The sequence below is a fragment of the Mustela nivalis genome, assembly GCF_964662115.1.
Source record: "Mustela nivalis genome assembly, chromosome: 12".
Taxonomy (NCBI): Eukaryota; Metazoa; Chordata; class Mammalia; order Carnivora; family Mustelidae; genus Mustela; species Mustela nivalis.
In genome coordinates this window covers 11,083,752-11,093,133 of record NC_139031.1, presented here as the reverse complement: position 1 = coordinate 11,093,133, position 9,382 = coordinate 11,083,752, and the positions used below count along the sequence as shown (strand labels likewise).

At 44.9% G+C, this 9,382-nt stretch overlaps 1 long non-coding RNA gene across 1 annotated transcript; it reads left to right on the top strand.

Moving 5' to 3' along the window:
• The first annotated feature begins 2,491 nt into the window (after window positions 1-2,491).
• LOC309845220 lies at window positions 2,492-8,258 on the top strand. Its single transcript, XR_014301116.1, has 3 exons — window positions 2,492-2,792; window positions 3,796-3,917; window positions 7,952-8,258. It is a non-coding gene; the product is annotated as an uncharacterized lncRNA (long non-coding RNA).
• The last annotated feature ends 1,124 nt before the right edge of the window (window positions 8,259-9,382 follow it).

Genomic DNA, 9,382 nt, shown 5'->3' with positions numbered 1-9,382 from the left:
AAGAAAGCTTGTTAAGAATAAGGAGGACGAGGGAGGGGTGCGGAAGGAAAACTCGGTTGCCAAGGGAACCGAAGCATCTCTTCCCAGCCACCCCCAGAAGCCTTTTCCTCATTCTCATCCAAGTAATTTCTCTTTTTTAGGGTTTTACCGTGATACATGTGTGCCCTCATCTTGTTCTCTCTTTTGTATGTCTTTGGTCACCATCTGCTTCTGTGCTCCCTTTTGCTACAAGAAAAGGGATGAGACACAGTAGAATACGAATTAAAAAGCCTAAAATCCAAAACAAGAATCACAATCCCTACGTGTGGTTTCTGATACTAACAGGAGCTCACTTTCAGTCCGCAAGAGCCTACTTGAACACCTTGCCCCTTCCCCGACAAAAAGCCTCATCCAGGCTTCCCCAAGACGTCTGTCTCTGCAGAAAGATCAACAGAAGGAGACTCTCCAGGTGAGGAAAATTAGCCACTGAAATCACCCGAGTTGGCATCCTCGTCCTTGCCCACCTGTCTGTCACTACAGCACCTCCTGCTATGGGCCTTTCCCGCCTCTCTCCCTCTCCAGTGTGGACAGATAGGAATTGGGGAGACGAGAGTGTGAGGCGAGGCCCAGCTCACTTTGAGGGTTTAAGTGTGACAGCCCAGGACAGCGTGTCCATGCACTGGGAATTGGACGACGTCTATTCAATTCACAGGTCCGGCGCCGAAATATCTTTTTGTTCTCCCTGAGAACTTAGTAAAGTTCTTCTGGAAGAGTCTGGCTTGATTCTGTTGTTCTCACAGGGGCTGATAACCAGGCCCCCAAGTATCCTCCAGCCAGCCCCAGAGTCGGGGCTCCGGGGGAGGGTGGGGTTTTGTACAGATGTCTGCCCCACCCGCCTCTGTGCGACACTCCAGGCGCGGAGATAGAAGCCGGAGTCACTGAGCAGGAGCTTCTCAGAATTCAGGATGAACTGGCCATCCGTGGGCCTGAGGGCTGTGAAGTTCTGCGGTGTCTCACGAACGATCTGGTCAACATTTACAGAGGAGAAGAGCAACGCTGGGGTCCTTCCCAGGGACCGCCGGTACCAATACAGATAAGGGACTGATGTTCCCTTCACCATGCATTCCAGGGCAAGCAGGCCGCCTACAGGCTGCACGCTGACAGGCGGCCCTTGGTGGATGGTTGGAGGTCTGACACCTGAGGGAAGGGTAAAAGGCCATTTAGAGTGAAGAACCCCAGTTAAGCTTGCCTTCTGTCCTGACCCAGGGGTGGCTCAAGTCCTTCCACGGCTCAGGCATATGGGATCCATTGCAGGAAGTAGACTGAGAGGGCAAAGGATACAGAAGGGCTCTGGGCAAGGGGAGACCAAGAGAGCAAACTCCTTCCCGGAAGATAAGAGGAAACCAAGACTCAGCATGCCAGCCACTGGGATTCAAGTCCTGTATGATACCAGAAAATGGAAGGACTGTACTAAAGGGAGTCATTCCAACGGCTGAGGCTCTGGGATTCGTAGGGTTGGCGCGAGGGGGAGGACTTGAGGGGAGGCTTGCCAGAGAGAAGAGCACCCACTACGAAAGTGCCCAGGAGAAGCGCAAGGAGACAGCAGGACACAGTTCAAGCCAACCTCAGCTCAGTCAGTGGGGCTGACACCTTCTCCTCTGGGCCAGTGGCTGCGGGACTCCTGCCTCTTCACATCTGCAGCCACAGAGCGGAGGGATCATCTCCCCTCAAGATGGGCAGGAAAGGAGGCTGGTCCTTTCTTAAGTTGTGATGAATCACTCCATCCTCCCTGGGAACCAGCTTTACCCTGCTGCCTTATCTCCGCTGAAATCCTGCGGAAGTCCTAGTATGTAAATATATCCAACGACTTGTTATTTACCAGTAAACAAAAGACGACTCTCTGGCTCCCCCTGGAGACCACTGAGAGTCATCGAAACCAACAGAGAAAATGACACCGGCTGGATGATGAAAAGGGATATTTCGGTCTCTGAAGCTAGAAACCAGCTATAGGACATGTCACCTGGGTAGCTGGAAAGGAGATAAAAGTGGATCAGAGCTCAAGAGATTTAGGTCTTCGGGGTAGTCAAAGCAAAAAAGGCTCAGCTCTGCGGGAAGGAAGCTGTTCTGACAGCCAACCAAGGCATCTAGATCCTCTTCATCCCTGGCACACAGGATCTGAGACCTGGACAGGCAGAGTCAACTACTGAACTAATCAAAGTTGGACTCTGGGTTCCATGTGCCTCTAATGACCTCCCTACATCTCATTTGTGCTCCCAATGCAACATGGGTTAGAGGAAACATCATGGGGACTTAAAATCAAATGGACCTGGGTTCAAATCACAGCTCTACTCCTTGCTGGTTTAGGAAACCCTGATCTTCAGTTTTCTCATCTGTAAGATTAAGAGAAGGATTAGAATACCTCCAAACGCTTGAAAGATGCATGTTGCCTGGTGCAGGCAACACTTACAAGCGTTGGCTGGTTTTTGGACTCGAGGGAGAGCCTGCGCCTGCCACAGCCTGGGAGAGATTTACAGTGGGACGGGATGGAGGGTGGGGGCTGAAGGAATGACACATGAGAAGTGCTGCCAAGCCATCAGTTCATAATAGCTGAGGAGGAAGATTGGCTAAGCAGCTGGTAGAACCTCATTTGTGTTGAAATGAGCCATGAGACCCCACGATGCCTGGAGGACAGCCGACCCTGGACGTGGGCCCGCCAACCTCCTCTTTCCTCTTCCTTTGCCATGCCATGTCCTCTGAAGGATTCATTTTCAAAAAAATTATTCTCTTTGGGTTGGCTGTTGGAGTACTTTAAGGTGAGTACCTAGGAAAGGAAGTAGTAGAAGTGACCTAACAGGGAGAAGGAACCTGAGGCAAATCAGGCATCTGGGACCCAACACCATTTCATCGGTGTCTAATGACATAATATCTTTGTTATTATTGCCAATGCCTCAGTAACACAGTTCAAAGTTAGTGTCGGGGTTCTAGTTTCTAACAGAGTATCAGGTGCAACACTGTATTTGTGAGAGACTATTGTGGTTTTTTTTTTTTATCCTTTCCATGTTTAATGAATACTTTTATAATATTTAAATAATGGTAAATCAAGTGCTGAACATAGGGTGCATTCTGTGAACATTTAGAACATGTGAAAAATTGCTATCGCCAACTCGCTGTTCACTCTCAGTTTTCAAAAGTCCTTTGAGGGAACCCAATATCAAAGGTATGCATGTCAGGTTTGGAGGGAGTGAGTCCGAGGTGGACACATGCCCACAGGCGTACACACACAGCCTCTTTTCTCCTTTCCTTTCCCTTTCTGTTCTCCTTCATGCCTGCCCCTGGAATTTTTATTGAGCGAGTGAAGGGAGGGAGGCAGGGGGTGGCCACAGATAGATACAGGGTGAAGGGAGCGTTCTTGTTGATGAGATCACGTCATTGCTCCGTTTGGCTGGCAGGCTTTCACACCAGCTAGAGATGTGTGGGTCCTGCCCAGCCCATGGGAGCTGACGTAACTCGTTGCCTGCATTGGCTCAGTGTCATCACCACGCATGGAGAGCGACGTGGTCTTCCTCCCTAGAGACGGCACAACAGACTGGAGGGCGAACAGACATGTCAGCCAGATCAGGGAAGCCAGCTGGCTCCTGACTCTCTCATGATTGTCACAATTCAGTAGCTTGGAGCAACTTCCATATGGCTCATGCCTTAGGAAAATAGCTCCTCACTCTCCATCCCCATCTGTAATATCGCTTATTCATTCAATTCATTCAAATCATTCATATACTGAAATGTGGATGAGAATATGATTCCTCTACTCTGTTACAGCTGAGAGAGGAACCAGACGTATCTCTGGCCCGGATGAGGAGGTGTCGGCCAGACAAGCTGAACTGAAGGCTGGCTTGAACCATGCTCTGCTGTCTCCTTGCCCTTCTGGGCAATTTTCTTAGGTGGGTGCCCGCCTCTCTGGCAAGCCTCCCCTCAAATCCTTTTGTTACCATTTTGGGTTTCTCTCTCCCCACTAGATTCTTAATGAATCACTACTGACAGGAGAAAGCTTTATACATGAAGAGACTGACAATAAATTTAACTCTTCTCTTTTTAGTTTTAATACTGAAATCTGTGCCTAAATGATGGATTTGGAAAAAGACACTTGCAGGGTCGATCTATTCCTCTCTGAGTGAGCTAAAAATTACTTTGACTAGGGGAAAGAGAGGAGAGTCAGCCAAGGAGGGCTTCCTGCATTTCCCTAATCTCTCTTTCTCTGTGTCCTGGTCTCTCCACACTGATCAGGAAAAGAAATGAGAGGTGGGTGTAGAATCAGAAGCTCAGAGGTTCTTGAAGAGGAGGATTATGCTAATTTTCAGGGCGAGGAGAACCAGGTTCCTGAGTCCATCCATACATCTCACTCACAACAGACCAGTAAGTAGAAATGGCTTTTGTAAGCAGAGTAGTGCGCCTTCCAAATCATCAACATCCTGATTCCCAGAACCTGTGAGCCTGTTGGTTACATAGCAAAGGGGAATTACAGCTGAAGATGGAATTAAGGTCTGTAATACATTTTGTTTAAAATAAGGACTCTATCTCGCATTATCCAGGTGTGTTCAATGTAAGCACAAGAATCCTTAACCATAGAAGGGGACAACAGAACAGAGTTGGAGAAAGGTGTGGTGCCAGAAACAGAGTCACAGAGATGCTGGATTTGAAGGCAGAAGGGGCCATGAGCCTAGGGGTGTGGATGACCTCCAGCAGCTACAAGAGGCAGAGAAATGGATTCTTTCCTAAAACTTCTAGAAGGGAACACAGCCCAGCTGACACTTTGACATCACCTTAGCAAAGTCTGTGTTAAACTTCTGAATTATAGAACCATAAGATAGTACATGTGTGCTGTTTTAAGCCTCTAAGTTTGTAGTAATTTGTTATAGCAACAATTGAGAACAAACACATGGCTCTACCATGCTTCTTGACAGAGATACCAGAAACGGTCTCTAGGGACCTCCTAGGCACTCAGGATGGATTTGGAATAGCCATGCTCTCATTCATGTGAAAACAGATGAAGTGAGAGAAGCCATCAAGCCTGCAGAGACCTCCTGGTTGAAATATGAAAGACATAGGGTATCCTGCATAGATCAACAGGGACTGAAGGACAGACCAAGAGGCAGCAGCTGTCAGTGGGGACAGAGGTGAAAAGCAGGATGAATGAGAATTCTGAAGAAAAGATAAACAATGACCAAAGACAAAAATCACTCCCGGACATTGCCTGGACACCTTGTAAACTACCCCCAGAACTTAGCTACCCCCAGGAAGAAAGATAAGGAGAAAAGCACTGTCCCACAAATCTGTCTAAGAAACCCCTGAATGTACCATGTGTACCTCAACAGAATGGGAACTTAAAAACCAAAATGATCCTAATTATAGAAAATAAAATTATTTTGCCTACCCAATATCTGAAGCCACAGATTTCATATCCAACTGGCATGCATGTTAAATCCAATGGTAAGTAGGAGCTTTGGAAAACACAAAAAATAAATAAGATGTGATACTTGCTTTCCAATAACTTATTATCCATTGAGGAAAGCAATTGGTGGGAAAATCTCTCAGATAGCAAGGCTAGAGGAGAATGGGAACCTCCCCTTCCCACCATGATGAAGAAACTGGTATCCAGTTAGTCCTCTGTCTTCATTTCCTTGTAACAAAGTATGGCACCCTGTGTGGCTTAAAACAACAGAAATTTATTGTCCCACAGTTCTGGAGTCTAGAAGTCCAAAATGAAGGTGACAGCAGGGCCATGCTCCCTCTGAAACCTGGAGGGGAATCCTTCCTCATCTGTTGCATTTGTTGACTCGCTCAGTGTTTGGCACTCCTTGGTTTATAGCTACAGAACTCCAGTACTGCCTCGGTCGCCACACGGTGCTCTCCTCACATGGCTGTCTTCCTGCAGGAACACCAGTCCTATCGGATTAGCAGTCCATGGGACTCCAGTATGACCTCATCCTACCCCAACTAATTAGATCTGCGAGGACCCTATGTCCAGTGAAAATATCTTTCAAAAGTCTTTCAAAAGATCTTTCAAAAATCTTGGAAAAACTTTAATAATTCCTTACCAGGAGACACACACGACGAGAAATGTTAAAGATTCTCTTTCAGGCAGGAATTCTTTAAAAAGTCCAGAGGGACTTGGTAAGGCAGTTGTTGGGGAGACATGGGGGGCCATGATATAAAAAGGGGGGAAAGCTTGGACGGATAGCACCATCCAACATCATGAACATACATCTTTCCTCCATGGCCAGATTCAAACTGTCAACAGGTTAACAGCAAAGTCAGGATATTTCTGAATATTTAACAGTTGGGTCTTGTAAGCTGCTATAAGCCAGTTACGGAAGATTACTGATAGAATATCAATAGTCAATATGTGATAAATATAAAAATGGCATTTTTAATCTTTAAAATATTTTTTCAAAATAGCTGATTTTCTACTTCCAGCCAAAATGAAATGAGGGACAAAATACACAAAATAATTGTGGTTAAGATGTTAGACATCAGGCAAGGAAGGACAGGAAAAGTCAGGTGAGTTTTATAATTGCCCAAGCTGCTCCTTTGAGAGAATTTCCAGGCTGTGGCGCACAGAGGGAAACCCAGGTAGAGACCAGCAAACCCCTTGAGCTGGGAGAGGAGAGAGCTGTCCAAAGAGAATTTCAGAAATCTTTAGAGCTTTAGTGTTTAGCAGAATGCTGATCAGAGCACGGATGTGAGGAAACTATCTGAGGTTGGAAAAACCACCACCCAAAAGGATTAAAGAGAACGGCGACTGGATTTCACATAGGGCCAGAAATAGTGCGTATTCTCACCAGACAGACTAAAAAACCTTAAAATTCACAGAGTATTGTGTAGAGTACTCGAAATGCTTTGCCTCAGAGGGAAAGGGTAATTATTCCTCACCTAAATGCCGGTCTGGTCCCACCTAACAAATATTTAAAGCCAGACACAAAAGGATCAGATTGTTTCCAAGGAAGTTAACTGTGCTTTAAAATAGAGCCCAAGAATATTTATAGGAGTATAAAAATCCCAACACAAAAGTAAAATTCAGTGTGTGGCATGCCCTAAAAAAAATTACGCGGTTTGCAAAAAAGCCGAAAAATACAATTCATAATGGGAGAAAAATGAATCCATCAAATCTAACCCAGAACTGACACAGATATGAGAATTACAGGACAAAGACCTTAGCACAATTATTATAAGTGTATCCCATATGTCCAAGAGGCTAGAGGAGAGATGTTAAATACAAACACAGAATATATTTTTTAAAAGCCCCAAGTTGAACTTTTAGAGAGGAAAACTACAATGTCTGAAATGGAAAAAAAAAAATTGCTCTGGATTAGATCCATTCTCTATCAGACAAGGCAGGAGAAAACTATTCATGAACTCAAAAGCAGAGCATTCAAAACAAACCAGAGTGAAATCCACAGGGAAAAGGAATTTTTGAAAAATAAACAGATCATCAGTGAGGTATAGGACAACTTCAAATGGCCTAATATACTTCTTGTTGGAGTCCCACAGGAGAAGGAGAGGGGTGTAAAGAAGGAAAAATATTAGAGGAAATCATGACTGAAAAATTTCCCCATTTGATAAAACTAAATCCTCAGATCCAAGAATCTTGACAAAACCCAAGCACCACACATACACTGATACATGCACACACCCCAAAGAATACCGTAATCATATTGCTCAAAACTATTGTTGGAGAGATCTTATACACTGCCAGAGAATAAAGACATAGTTGGTACAGCAGAATAAGATTAAGGAGGCAGAAGTTTTCTTGACGAACACAACGCAAGTGGGAAGACAGTCAAGCAACCCTTTGAGGGTAATAGAAAAATGGTGTCTATCTATAATTCTATATCAAGTGAAAAGCTTTATAGAATTTTTCTTAAATGTCAAACTTCCATTCAGGATGACAACTACCTTTTTCCTCCTCTTCCCACAGCCACTCCTACTGTCCCAGACCGTTCAGGTCTTGAGGAGCGTAGCCAGCGAAACCAAACTGGATCAGCCCTGCTGGGAAGGCGGTTTCATCATCACCTCATTTTACGTAAGCGTCTTTGTTTCTGAGGTCACCCTCTCTCCCGGCCCCTTCACTGAAAGTGACTCATAAGGTAGACAAAGTAGCTCTCTATCTGGGGAGAAGTCTGTTAGTTAGAAAATAAGATTCTTCTCCCTGTCTTTACCCACAAAAATTGGTAAAATTACAAAGATTGTTGGGTTGGGTGGTGGTAAGTGTAATTTAGGGCTCAGATCTTGCCTGACAGTGATCCAATTCAACGAGGGAAAGTCCAAGCAAAAGATTAAAGTTTCATGAGGTATCAGGCCTGATTTGGGAGTCCTTGACAGAGACATAAAGGTTGAAATATTTGGAACAGATAAGATCTCCAAAGCGAAGGAAAAGAACAAAGAACAGGGTCCAAAGCCAAGAACTGATGAAGACCCACATACTTTTTGGCAAAGGAAGGGAAAAAGCTTGAAAAAGAAAGAAGGTAGTTCTAGAAATAAGAAGAGAAGTGGGGTGGCAGAAGCTGGGAGCTAAGAGGAGAGAGTGACCAGAAAGAGAGAGTGAGAATATTTTAAAGGTCATAAAAAGGTCAATAAAACCTAGAGTGAGTGAAATCACTGGTATCCTTGATGGGAGGCTTCGAGAGCTCCTGTGACAAGTGGGGGGTGGGGTGGGGAGACCAGAGGGCAGTTAAGGGGGGACAGCAGCATTGAGGCAAGTCTTTTTTCCCAAGGCGATTGCAATCTGGTTTGTGTTTGAAAGGCAAGAGGAGGAAATCTGCAAAGACAGGAAAATGAAAGATGCTGAAGGGAGAAGGGAATTGAGAAACAAGGGAAGCGGGAGGCGATTCATTCTTAGGCACCAAGGGAAGGGAGCTTCTTCCTCTGAAATAAGAGAAAAGAAGTTTTTAAAAAATGTCTCATGGAGAGACCTGCAGTGAGGAGAGCCAAGAGGCTTATTAAAAGGCGTTGACTCTCACGCGTGACCAGTAAAGGAGAATTTAAAACAACAAACAAACACCTTTTCACTCATCAGATTGACAAAATTAAAAGAATCAATAATCTCTGACATTGGCGAGTGTGTGGGGAAATGCAGACTCAGTTTACACAGCTGGAATGGGAGTGGTAACAGTCTTTGTGGAGGGTAATTGGGGAATGTTTATTAAAAATGTATGTAACATGTACTGAACAATTCTCTTCTAAGAAACAATTCCGTAAAAATACATGTACATGCGGGCAGTCAATTTTGCTAGGATTTATGTTAATAGCATTGTTTATAAATGTAGGAAACGCATACCTACCCATCAGGAAACGGGAGGAAAGTAACTATCGATAACATACCATACTGGGCAGCGGTATTGTTGAATGA